We start from the raw sequence: 12,859 nt of genomic DNA on the forward strand, positions 1-12,859 counted from the left end.
GCGACTGAAGCTGGGAAAGCAAAGGCTCCTGGGCCCCTGTTTTAGTGCGCAGGCTCAGAGCAAAGTAGGCTCGGGCTGATTTAGCCAAGAGAAAGGGAAGGAGATGAAATTCTGAACCGAGACTTTTTTTTTTTTTTTTTTTGTCATAAAACTTGGTGGGATAGGCGAGACAGGTATCATTGCTATTTTACAGATGAGGAAGTTGAGATTTGACCCTAGAAACCTGTAGAGGCAGACTTTGCAGCAGATTCTTTGGAGAAACACTGGAATGACCAGGCATGTGAGCTGGGATATTATTTCTGGCTGACAGTGAAACCTCGTCGACCTGAGAAATTAACAATAATTGAGAATATTCGTAGTTTGTAACTAATAGTTTTAAAACTAATAGTGGCTGGAACGAAGTTTGCTGTTTATGTCTTGCAATCTCTCCAATTACTTTCAGGCGATAAACTTATTTTTATAGGCATAGAGGAACTTCAGTGTGACTGTGCTGCCAACCACTCGGCTCTTGGTGAGATGCAATATCAAATAGTATAGATCTTTCACTTAGGATAGAGTTTTGTCTGGATAAGCCCATCGTAAATCAGAAATACGTTAACACACCTAACCTAGGAACATCAAGGCTTAAACCAGCTTACCTTAAATGTGTTCAGAATACTTAAATTAGCCTACAGTTGGATAAAATCATCTAATACAAAGCCTAGTTTCTAATAAAGTGTTGAATATCTTATGTACTTTATTGAATATTGTATTGAAAGTGAGAGACAGAATAGTTGAATGGGTGCAGAATGGTTATGAGTTGTTTACTGGACTGCTACCTGGTAGCTGTGGTGGTTGCCACTGTCTAGCATGAGGGAGTATCCTGCTGCGTGTTCCTAGTCTGGGAAAAGGTCAAAATTTAAAAGTTAGAATATGTTTTCTACTGAATGTGTAATCACTTTTGAACCATCAGGAAATCCTAAGGGGAACCATTGTACATCCAGGACCATCTGTAGTAGAAAGCAGGAACTAACTCCAAAGTACTCAGATTCAAATTCTGACTCTGTCCTTGACTTGTTCTGTGACCCTGACCAATATAGCCTATATGCTTCACTTGTTCTGTGACCCTGACCAATATAGCCTATAAGCTTCACTTTGCTCATCTGCAAAATAGCAATGGTAAACCTATTTATCATGAGGTACCTCGAAACTCCTGTTAGTACATGTAAAATTCTTAGAACACTGCCTGGCTTGGACTCAGCCATGAGTACAGTGTTCACATACTATTGTTTTGTTTCATTGGCTTTAGAGTGATAGGCAATGTAACCCCTATACAGGCTTCATTCTTTTTTTCTCTCCTCTCAAGTGAGACATCATGGTCTCAATTGGTACCACTTGCCATCTGCACACTTAGTAAGTTACTTATATTATTTGTGAGGGCCTCCTGTGTCCCAAGAATTCAAGTACTGGATAAACAGGATGGACAAGATCCTGTCCTGTAAGGAATCTATATTCTCTTTGGAGGAGAAAAACAAAAGTTATATAATTAAATATAACAATTTCACGTACTAAATACTATCTGAAAATGAGGAGGCTAGTTTAATAGAGCTAGTTGCAGGAAAAGGTCACTTTGTAGAGGTGACATTTGAGTTAAGTAAATTTTTCATGATAAGAAGAAGCAGCCATCGTATCATCTATAGGAAAAGTGTTTCAAGCAGAAGGAGCAACAAGAGGCAAGACTGATATAGGATGAGCTTGACGCTCTCTGAAGACAGGATATGTTAAGCAGGAGGGCAGTGGACAGAACTTGTGTGCACAGCCTCAGACAGCGGATTGATTTTCAAAAGAGGCAAGAGGATTACAAGGTACAGGCCATTTAAGTTCTTTGGCAACACATATTCATGTTTACAGTATAGCTTCACATCAGAACTCCTGGAAGTTAAGTTTATCATTTAAATCCTTGGGTTCTTTTCATGGGCATTTGCTAATTTTCCTTTCGGAAAGGAAATAATCCTTTATTGAAATAGTCTGTCCTTTCATGGGAAGCAGCTTGGTAGTGGAAAAAGAATGGACTTTATCTTCAGACAAACTTCAGCTCAAATGGACTTTGGGTGAGTTAAATAATCCTTCTGAGATTTGGCTTCTGTATCTGCAAGATGGAAATTGTTAAGTGGTCTGAATGAAAGCACCTAACACTATGTTTTGGACTTAACAGCTATTCACATGAAGGTTTCTTTCTTTTTTTGGTTTGGCAAGACCTCCCATGCACATGTCCAAATACACCCTATCCATGTCAGATTGCTGCTTGATTGCCTTGCCCCTGCTTTCCTTCCACTTTTATGCAACTTCCACCATTCTTTCCTACTTTTAACCTTACGTCATTGTAATTTTGTCACTGTAGTATTTGCCTTTTATTGGAGTTAATCCAAAGTTATATAACCCATTTCCACTCACATCATATACCATCATAAAATATATTTACTTCATAACCATGATTTTAGTAAGAAACTTTTGAAACACCTAAGGTACCTTTGTTTTGTGCTTTCAGAGGATTTTTTTTTTTTAATTTGAGAAGAGATCCAGATAATATTGTACATTCTGCTCTTGAAAAAGAGTCAGTTTAAGTCAGTGTATTAACCTGGATGATCTGTCTGAATATAACCTGGTTTTCAAAAAAATATTTGAGTATGGATCTTCACTCCTCTTTATTGCATAGCTATTGCAATACAGCCAAGTTGGACATTTGTCTGACCAGCACCTTTCTAATTCTTAGGGAAATGCCCTTTCTGGACCCTCTGTGCAATTCTGGTATTAATGTTAATAGCATCCATAGTAGTGACCAGGTCCTGCTAATCATAGAACCCCAATCTTCTCTCCCCATTGACTGTTCAAAAAAATTCCTCCATCATTCTTGACATGTGAACTGTGGGAGAGAGTAGATCTTTCTTTCTTTAGGATTATAAACTCTAAGGACCATGCACATCTAAAACTGTCAGGGCCATCTTGTGACCACAGGGAGAGAACCGGCTTGAAGATGATGTCAGACAGAGGCCAGAAAAACTGAGAAATGAGAGAGAAGCAGATCCTTTATGTAGAAATAGCTTGTACCAGTTCTCAGACTTCCCAGTTGGTGAACTAATACATTTGAGTTGGTCCTTTGTTAAGTGTGTCCAGAAGAATACTGACTAAATATACTTTCATTTAGAAATGTATAAAGAGCCATGTATTACTAACCTTTATGGCACTCGCTGAGCCTGGTACAGTGCCTCATGAATAAATGGGTGAATAGCCTCTTTAACAGCACATCTGATGAAAGAAATGAATGAGTGGATGACCAAATGAACAAATGGAAGCTTACGTTTTATTTACCTATGTCTTCTGTGCAATTTGTCTGTATAGAAATTGGTTATTCTAGAAAGAAATAATGCAATGGAGTTCCCGTCGTGGTGCAGCAGAAATGAATCTGACCAAGAACCATGAGGTTGCGGGTTTGATCCCTGGCCTTGCTCAGTGGGTTAAGGATCTGGCGTTGCTGTGAGCTGTGGTGTAGGTTGCAGATGCCACTTGGATCCCACATTGCTGTAGGCTCTGCAGCTCTGATTTGACCCCTAGCCTGTGAACTTCCATGTGCTGCAGGTGTTGCCTGCCCCCCCACCACAAAAAAAAAAAAAAGAAAAGAACACTTTATGCATTGATTGACACTTGCTGTGGTCTGAATGTTTATGCCCCCCCAAATTCATATGTTGAAATCCTAACCCCAAAGATGACGGTGATTGAAGGTAGAGCCCTCCTAAATGAGATTAGTGCTCTTATAAAGAGACCCCATAGAGCTTCCTAGGCACTTCCACCATGTGAGGATACCACAAGAAGTTTGCTGCTTAAAGGAGAGCCATCACCCAACCATGCTGGCACCCTGATCTTGGGCTTCCAACCTCCAGATATATGAGAAATAAATTTGTATTGTTTATAAGTCACCCAGTCTGCAAGTATTTTGGTTATAGCAGCCTGAATGGACTAAGACAGTTGAACACTGTTAAGTCAGATGTAGTGTCTATTTTCCTTCCATATTTTTCATCATATAGTAAGTAAAAACTCTTAGCTTATCAAGTTCATCTCTAGTTTGTTTGTTTGTTTCTTTCTTTCTTTGTCTTTTTGCCTCTTCTAGGGCCACTCCCGTGGCATATAGATGTTCCCAGGCTAGGGGTTGAATTGGAGCTGAAGCCACTGGCCTACACCAGAACAGCAACGCGGGATCTGAGCCGTGTTTGCAACCTACACCATAGCTCACGGCAATGCTGGAGCCTTAACCCACTGAGCAAGGCCAGGGATAGAACCCGAAATCTCATGGTTCCTAGTTGGACTCGTTAACCACTGAGCCACGACGGGAATTCCTCTAGTTTCTAATGAATAATTAAGAGTATCCCCTTTCACTTTATGCTCAGGAATCTGTATGTGATCTTTCCTGGTATTAAGCCTTTCCTGTGTGTTCAGAGAAATAAAAAATTATCTGTCTTCAGTTTATAAATACAACCAAACAAAGGGGAAGGGAAGCAAGGGACGTGTTGATTTCCATCCCACTCAGATTGTTGTAATATGTGGATAATCCTGGACACACCAAAAATCATGCATAGGGCTCTGTCTCAGGCACGTGACTGAAGTCCTTTGATATAGTATCATCTATAAAAAGAAGGTTCATACTCATTGATAAAAATCTGTAGGAAATTATGTGGTTTTGTGTATAAACAATACATTCCAGAATATTTCTGTACCGATTAGAGTTCTACAAATAAAATCGTATCTGAAATAGAATTAGAAATAATAAAATAATAAAAGTAGAATATATTATTGTGTGTTAAACTCATAACTTGAATAACTGTTATGGGAATAGCAGCCCTCCCCAGCAAAGATTCCTAATTCCAGGAACCTGTAAATATGTTACCTTTTAAGGCAAAATGTAGTTTGCAGGTGTGATTGAGTGAAGGATTTCAACTCAGGGAGATTATCCAGATGGGCCCAGTGTAATCACAAAGGTGCTTATAAGAGGGAGACATGAGGGGGAGGGAATGAGATAATTAGAAGCAGAGGTCTGTGGGGAAAGAAGCTTGAGGAAGGGCCTGTAAACCAAGGAATGTGGGCAGCCAGTAGAAGCTGGATAAAGCAAGAAAATGGATTCTTCCTTAGAGCTTCCAAAATGTGCGTAGCCTTGGAAACACATTTTAGACTACAGACCTCCAGAACTGTAAGGTGATAAATTTATATTGCTTTGAGCCATTAAGTTTGTAAAAATGTGTTCCAGCAGCAATGGGAAACTAGATTGCCAGATAAAATACAGGATGCTTAAGATACAACTGAATTCCAGTTAAACAAAAAAAAAATTAGTATAAACATGTCCAGTATGTCCCAAATATTGCATAGGCTATAGTTATACAAAAAATATATTTGTTGTTTATCTGAAAGTCAAATGTAACTGGGTATATTTTATAACTAAATCTGGCAACCCTAAACTGTTATAAACTATTGCTTTATTTATTCATGGATGCAATAATTTCTATCTCTAGTTTTATATACTAAGCTTTCTTAAAGGAAGATGCCTGTGTTCATCATAAATTATATTGTTGTGGGGAGTTGTAGTATTCATAAAGCTATTTTTACCTGAAAATTTCTCACTGCATTGTGAAGATGTGCAGCTGAAAATACTGAATGGCAAAGGCTTTTTTGTGTGTTAGTAGGAACTTCTCTAGCACAAAAGGAAAGTGTACAGATAACATCTCATGATTTTAAAGCTATAAGGGGGAAAGATCATCCAGTACAGGGCTTGCAAAGCCGCATGACTTTGGGGTCCAGGCAGATCATGAGTGAAGCTGGTCAGTTGTAGGACTATAGGAAGTGATTGGGACTGGTGACCTGCACAGCACATGCCAGGTCTAAAGGATTCCAAATGTTTTCAAAACTCTCTGAGAGCAAAATAAAACATAGGCTGGGAGTTTGCGTAGGCCCTCTCTCCCAGTTTTCATCACCCAGACCCATCCAATAAGTTCTTATTCTAAGTAAACACGATGTGCTGGCCAAGCAGAAGCAGACTTCTTGATTCCTTTATTCCTTTCAGCCAGATTGCTGGTTTGAAGCAACTCTTTATGAATTCCAGAATGTCTACTGAGTAGATTTCATCTACTAAAAACCATTAAAATTCTTACAGCTTTTGAATGTGATCCACTGACCAGTAGCATTAGCGCTACCAGGGTGTCAATTGAAAATCCGCATTCTCAGGTCCCACTCCAGACTTACTGAATCAGAAACTTGTCAGTAGAGGCCCTGCAATCTGTTTTTAACAACCTCTTCAGGTGATTGCTGTGCACACTAAAGTTAGAGAAGCCCTGCTCTAAATTTGGAAAAAGAGATGCACCTGGTCTTGTCCATCGCTCTGGGATTCCCAGTCTGTTTTGTGCAAAATGTGCCTGCAGGTGCTACCCACTCCCATTTCCTCACTGCTAACTGGGGCTTACAGATTTCTGGAGTGAGGTAGAGGCAGAAAAGGAATTCTGGACCTTCTACTATATGCTAGGCAAAGTTGGTGCCAGCAAAGTGGTGGCTTCCGTACAGTGATTTCCAGCTTGCTCTACTCATTTTGCACAAGAAGGACTTTCGTTACAACCTAAACCTAAGCTATATTTAATAATATGCTTTTTTTTTTTTTAGGGTCATACCTGTGGTATATGGAAGTTCATTATCACCCCGAGTCCACAGTTTACACAAAGTTTCACTCTTTTTTTCTTTCTTTTTTTTTAAAGGCCTCACCTCGATGTGTCAATTTAGATTAATCGATTGTAACAAATATAGTACACTGACTGGGGATATGGATGGTGGGGAAGCTATATGTATGTGGGGGTGGGAGATATGGAAACTCTATGTTTTCCACTGAATTTTGCTGTGGGTTTTTTTTTTTTTTTCCTTTTTAGGGCCACACCTGTGGCATGTGGAATTTCCCAGGCTAGGGGTAGAATCAGAGCTGCATCTGAGACCTACCCCATAGCTTGTGGCAACCCTAGATCCTTAAGTCACTGAGTGAGGCCAGGGATTGAAACTGCATCCTCACAGACACTGTGTTGGGTTCTTAACTTGCTGAGCCACAGTAGAAACTCCTAGGGTTCACTCTTGATGTTGTATATTTTATGGGTTTTGACAAATGTATTGTGACGTGCATTCACTATACTGTATCATACAAAATAGTTTCACTGTCCTAAAAATTACCTGTGCTCCACCTAGTCAGCCCTCCCTCTTCCCTAGCTCCTGGCAACAGCTGATCTTTTTACTACCCCTTTTTTACCTTTTTCCAGAATGTCATATAGTTGGACTCATACAGTATTTAGCTTTTTCAGGTTGGTTTCTTTCATTTAGTAATATGATTTTAAGGTTCTCCCATGTCCTTTTTGTGGTTTGATATCTCACTTCGGAATAATCTGTTCTAAGGACGTGCCACAATTTGTCTATCCATTCACCTATTGAAGGACACCTTGTTTGCCTCCAAGTTTTGGCAATTACGAATAAAGCGGCTTAAACAAACATATGCTGATGTTTGTGTGGACATAAGTTTTCAACCATTTGGGTAAATACCAAGGAGTACAACTGCTGAATCTTATGGTGTGGGTGTGCTTGGCTTTTTAAGAAACCTGCCAGTCTGTCTTCCCAAGTGGCTGTACCATTTTGCATTCCCACCAACAATGAGAGTTCTTGTTGCTCCACATCTGAACTGCCATTTGGCATCAGTGTTTTGACTATTGTAAAATGTGTGTAGCTGTATCTCATTGTTATTTTAATTTGCAAATCCTTAATGACATGTTGAACATACAGTGAGCAAATACCTATGCTTGTTTGCCATCTATCAATCTTTGATGAGGTATCTATTCACATCTCTTACCCATTTTTATTTTTTAAAATTAATTTTTTTTTTCTTCTTAGGGCCACACCTGAGGCATATGGAAGTTTCCAGGATAGGGGTCAAATCAGAGCTGCAGCTGCCAGCCTACACCACAGCTACAGCAACACAGGATGTGTGCCATGCACATGACCTATACCACAGCTCATAGCAACACTGGATCCTTAACCCACTGAGCGGGGCTGGGGATCGAACCTGTGTCCTCATGGATACTAATCGGGTTTGTTACCACTGAGCCACAAAGTGAACTCCTAAAGTTGAGTTTTACATTTTCTTTTGTTGAGCTTTAAGAATTCTTTGAATACTATGGATAACAGCACTTTATCAAATAAGTCTTTTGCAATATTTTCTCCTAATCTGTGGCTTGTCTTCTCTTTCTGTTGACAGTGTTTTTCACAGAGCAGAAGTTTTTAATTCTAATTAAGTTCAACTAATCAAATTTTCTTTCATGGACTGTGTCTCTGGTGTTGTATCTAAAAAGTTGCCTCCAGTCCCAAGATCATCTAGATTGTCTCCTATGTTCTTGTGCGTTGTCTATTCAAGCCCTAGCATATTAATTATAGTTGTTTTAAATTCCTACTTTGATCATTCCAATATCTTTGCCATAACTGGTTCTGATGTTTGCTCCATCTCTTCAGACTGTACTTTTTGTCTTTTGGTATTCCTTGTGATTTTTTTTGTTGTTGAAAACCAGACATTATGTACAGGATAAAAGGAACTGGAGAATAAGGGGCTTTGTGATGTGTTGGTAAAGTGTAGGGGTGGAGAGCATTCTAGAGTCCTGTGATTTGGTCTCAGATTTTTAGTGTGTCAGGGTCCCTGGGCTGTGACCTTTACAAGTGATCCTTAGGTGAGACCATCAGTCTAGGGGCAGTGGGAGTTAGGTCATTCTCTATCCCCAGGTTAGTGAGCCTCTTGTAAAACCCAAATCTGTTGGGTTCTGCTGAAATAGTTTCTTTTGGGGACAGGTCTTGTTAAGAACGGAGTGTTCTGGTCCTATATCAAAATGGCCCTTTCCCCTTGCCAGAAACATGAGGAGATTCTACCTCGCCCTGTGAGAGACTGGCTGGGCTTCTGGAGGTGAAACTCAAAAAAGTGTGGGAACTACCCTCTATGTGCCTCCCTACTAGAATTTTTAGCTCTCAGACTTGTCTCCCCTGAGTCTCCAGAAATCAGTCCCTTACAGCTTAGGCTTCCTACCACAGAATAGTTCTATAGAGGTTTCTGTGTGAGTTTCTGCTTTGATGAAATGTGTTCTCTATCTCTCCAAATTCTGTGGCAGTGGTTTGTCCTGTGACCTCACTTCTGTGATAGATCTAAGAAAAGTCATTGATTTTTAGTTTAGCTTTTTCCTTGTTATATTGACAGGAGTGACAACTTCCATGCTGACTTTGTGTTGGACCAGAAACTGAAAGTCATATGAAGTAGACTTAAAATAGAATCTTTTATTTAAGAAATATGCATATAACACTATGCACCAGGCCCTGCCATATGCACTTCTAAATAGTAGTATTTTTATAATATTTTTATATTATAAAATATAATATTTGTAAGTCCACTTTTAAATATAATATTTAAATATATACATGTATTTATAAGTCCTTTTATAATATTTATAAGTCCACTTATAAATGTTAACTATTAACATTGAATATTAATATATTAAATAATAAACATTTGTCCTTTTAAAGTATTCTATATTTTTGTAAAATATAAGTCCACTTAAAAATATAATATTTAAATATATTAAATATTATATTTATTAAACAATATTTAATACATATTAAATATTAATAAATATTTAAATTATTTTATAGTTTAATATTTTTAATATTTAAACTTTAGTGTATTCAATATATTTTAATCTTAATATTTAAAATTTTTAATAAGTATTTTATATTTTATTTTAAAATATTTTATATTAAGCAAAAGCTTAAATAATAATTAATAATAAATACTTAATAATTAAAGTAAGTAAATATTACAAATATATTAAATAAAATTTATATTGTATATTGATATTAATATTTTATATATTCTATATTTTAATATATTTAATATTTAAAGTAAATATTTAAAATAAAAATTTTAAATAAGTATTTTAATATTGAAAATAAATATTTAAAATACATATTTTAAATTATAAATATTAGTCCTTTTATAATATTTTTATACTATAAAATATATAATATTTATAAGTCCACTTTTAAATATAACATTTAAATATATTTAAATATTGTAATATTTTAAATATTTGAAGATTTTAAATGTAATATTTTTATAAGTCCTTTTATAATATTAGTGTCCACTTATAAAAATTAACTTACTTTTAATTCTTTAAGTAAAGCCCTAAAATAGATTCTTTTATTTAAGAAACATGCATTTAACACTATGCACCAGATCTTGCCTTATGTACTTATAAATATTAGTCCTAATAATTACACTATGAGGGAGGTAAAGTTAACTGTTTTACAAGTGGGAAACTCAAGGCACAGAGAGAGTGAGTGATTTGCCCAGAGTCACACAGATAGCAAATCAAAAACCAGGATTCATACCCAGGTAGTCTTTCTTGAAAGACTGTATTCATAACCACTACACTGTCCTGATTCTCATGTATGGCGATCCATTTCTTTGCCAAGTATATGAGCTTCACCTTAGCACCAAACCCACTTATTTCTTTTCTCTGTGAGGACCTTAACTTTCTCACTTGATTACTTTGCCACTGACATCTATATAGAAAAATAAACTGCTGTTACTACATTATTCAAACTCAATTTGTTATGCTTAGACTTGACACACAATTAGAAGTACAACCGTGAAGTAGCGCTCATTAATGCAAAGAGACATGACAAGATACAACTGTAATCCCAAAGCTTGTGTACAGGGAAGATTGAGACTGGTACTGAGCTTTTATCAACAAGCAGTAGGAGAAGTTGTATGTGCAGAAGTGGTGTTGGTTCTTGATTGAGAGACTCTTACAGTGTAACTTGTTTGTACATCATTCACCCTCTACTTTAGCCTCAAAACCCAGGGGTGCTGCTCTTATATCACTGACCAACACTTGATTCAAATAAATGACTTTGGAGGAAAAGTTTCTACTTCCTTTCTTGTTTTACCCTGTTTTCTTCTTCCCAAAGTTATCTAGGAAGAAAGACTTAAGGTCATTTCAGAAGCAGCAGCTTTAGCCGAAGTGTGAAAACACAGATGATGCTCACTTTCCAGTGAGTTAACAGTGAACAGTCAAGGCCAGAAGGTGGTATCCTGTGGGCTCATCTCTTTAAGAAGGAATCTGGCATTATTTTGAGAGAGTACTCAGTGGTACCAGCCTATCAGGTATCCCCCAGTGATCCCCACCTCCATGCATTCAGAGCCTGTGTAATCCTCTCCCTTTGAGTGACTTGCCTCTGATCAATAGAAAAATCTCAATATTGAGGGGATGACAGTTCTGTGATTAGATGGAATGCAATTCCCATCCTACTAGCAGATTGTCTCCCTTGTTGGCTTTGAAGCTGGTTTCTATGTTGTGGGGGGTCGGGGCATGTGGGAAGGAGCTAAGGGTATCCTCCAGCCAATAGCCATGTAGAATCTGAGACTCACAAATCCACAGTGCAAGTGGAATTGAATACTGCCAACAATCACATAAGTGAGCTTGGAAACAGATGCTTCCAAATGAAGCATTCAGATGAGACTTCAGCCCTGGCCAATATATTGAGTGCAGCCTTAAGAGAGAACCTTAATTTTCTGAGGAACCTCCATGCTGTTTTCCATAGTGGTTGTATATGTGGAATCTAAAATATGTCACAAATTAACCTATCTACAAAACAGAAACAGACTCACAGATATAGAGAATAGACTTGTGGTTGCCAAGGGGATGGGGAGAAGAAGTGGGATGGATGGGGAGTTTAGGGTTGGTAGATGGAAACCATTGCATTTAGAATGGATAAACAATAAGGTCCTACTGTATAGCACAGGGAACTATATCCAGCCTCTTGGGATAGACCATAGTGGAAGATAATATAAGAAAAAGAATGAATATATACATATGACTGGATCACTATGCTGTATAGCAGAAATGGACTCAACACTGTAAATCAACTATACCCTAGTAAAAAAAATAAATTTAATTAAGAAAAGAATCTTAGGCAAATTCAGCTGAGCTGTGCCTGAATTCCTGACTCAGAGAAATTGTGATGTAATAACTGTGTGTTGTGTAAGCTGCTAAGAGGCAATAGCTAATATAATTTCTACCACAGACTCTTCTCAGGTAAGCATTACTTTTGGATTTCATATTTCACTGGCCTAGTCTCATCTTGTTGATAGTGTAAAAAAAAATCTCCATTTGACATTTCTGCAAACTTGGAGTTCATCAAAATACTGCTAAAATATTTTGTGAAGAAATTTGTAGCACATAAAATGCTAGATCTGTATCACTGAAGTGTGCTTCCTTTAGTGACTAGAATTTTTTTTTAATGCTCTTTTATTGCTGCACCCACTGCATATGGAAGTTCCCAGGGTAGGGGTTGAATCAGAGCTACAGCTGTCAGCCTACGCCAGAGCAACACCAGATCCTAGCCACATCTGTGACATACACCACAGCTCATGGCAACTGGGATCTTTAACCCACTGTGCGAGTCCAGAGATCAAACATGCATCCTCATGGATCCTAATTGGGTTCATTAACCCCTGAGCCACAAAAGGAACTCCATGACTAAGAAAATTTTTTAATGATCTCTAAGAGGTGGCCTGGAAACATGGTTTTTATCTCAAGAATCTTAATTTAGTTAAGCACTACTGGATTAGAACTGTAATTTCTACCTCTATCAATATAAAATGCAGGGGAAAATGACTTATAATATGCAAATTGAAAATCCTTGCCCAACTTTGCTTTTACTTAAAAAAAAAAAAAAGCCTAAAAAAGCCTGAAAATGCCTGAAAAGTCCATTCAGC

At 37.6% G+C, this 12,859-nt stretch overlaps 1 protein-coding gene and 1 long non-coding RNA gene across 13 annotated transcripts in view; one reads left to right on the top strand and one right to left on the bottom strand.

Moving 5' to 3' along the window:
* Positions 1-43: 43 nt before the first annotated feature.
* Positions 44-12,859, top strand: part of SMIM43 (small integral membrane protein 43) — a 116,420-nt gene continuing 103,604 nt past the window's right edge. For 5 of the 11 annotated variants that reach the window (XR_014811915.1, XR_014811916.1, XR_014811917.1 and 2 more), the window contains exons 1-2: positions 44-1,078; positions 1,120-2,090. The gene's annotated coding sequence lies outside the window, so the exon portion shown is untranslated. Of the gene's footprint in view, positions 2,091-12,859 lie in introns of all 11 variants that reach the window. The other 6 variants (XR_014811920.1, XM_084970822.1, XM_084970823.1 and 3 more) reach the window with 3 other exon arrangements.
* LOC146400973 (uncharacterized) overlaps positions 186-12,859 on the bottom strand; it is a 77,659-nt gene continuing 64,985 nt past the window's right edge. For both annotated transcript variants that reach the window (XR_014813819.1, XR_014813818.1), the window contains exons 3-4: positions 1,121-3,285; positions 186-1,080 (exon numbers count right to left, since the gene is read on the bottom strand). This is a non-coding gene — a long non-coding RNA (uncharacterized LOC146400973). The remainder of the gene's footprint in view (positions 1,081-1,120; positions 3,286-12,859) is intronic.

This window comes from Sus scrofa, chromosome 8 (assembly GCF_054392235.1).
Source record: "Sus scrofa isolate SSC_HxYL_T2T_F1_AM1 chromosome 8, Sscrofa_HxYL_maternal_Yorkshire_Landrace_v2.0, whole genome shotgun sequence".
Classification (NCBI taxonomy): domain Eukaryota; kingdom Metazoa; phylum Chordata; class Mammalia; order Artiodactyla; family Suidae; genus Sus; species Sus scrofa.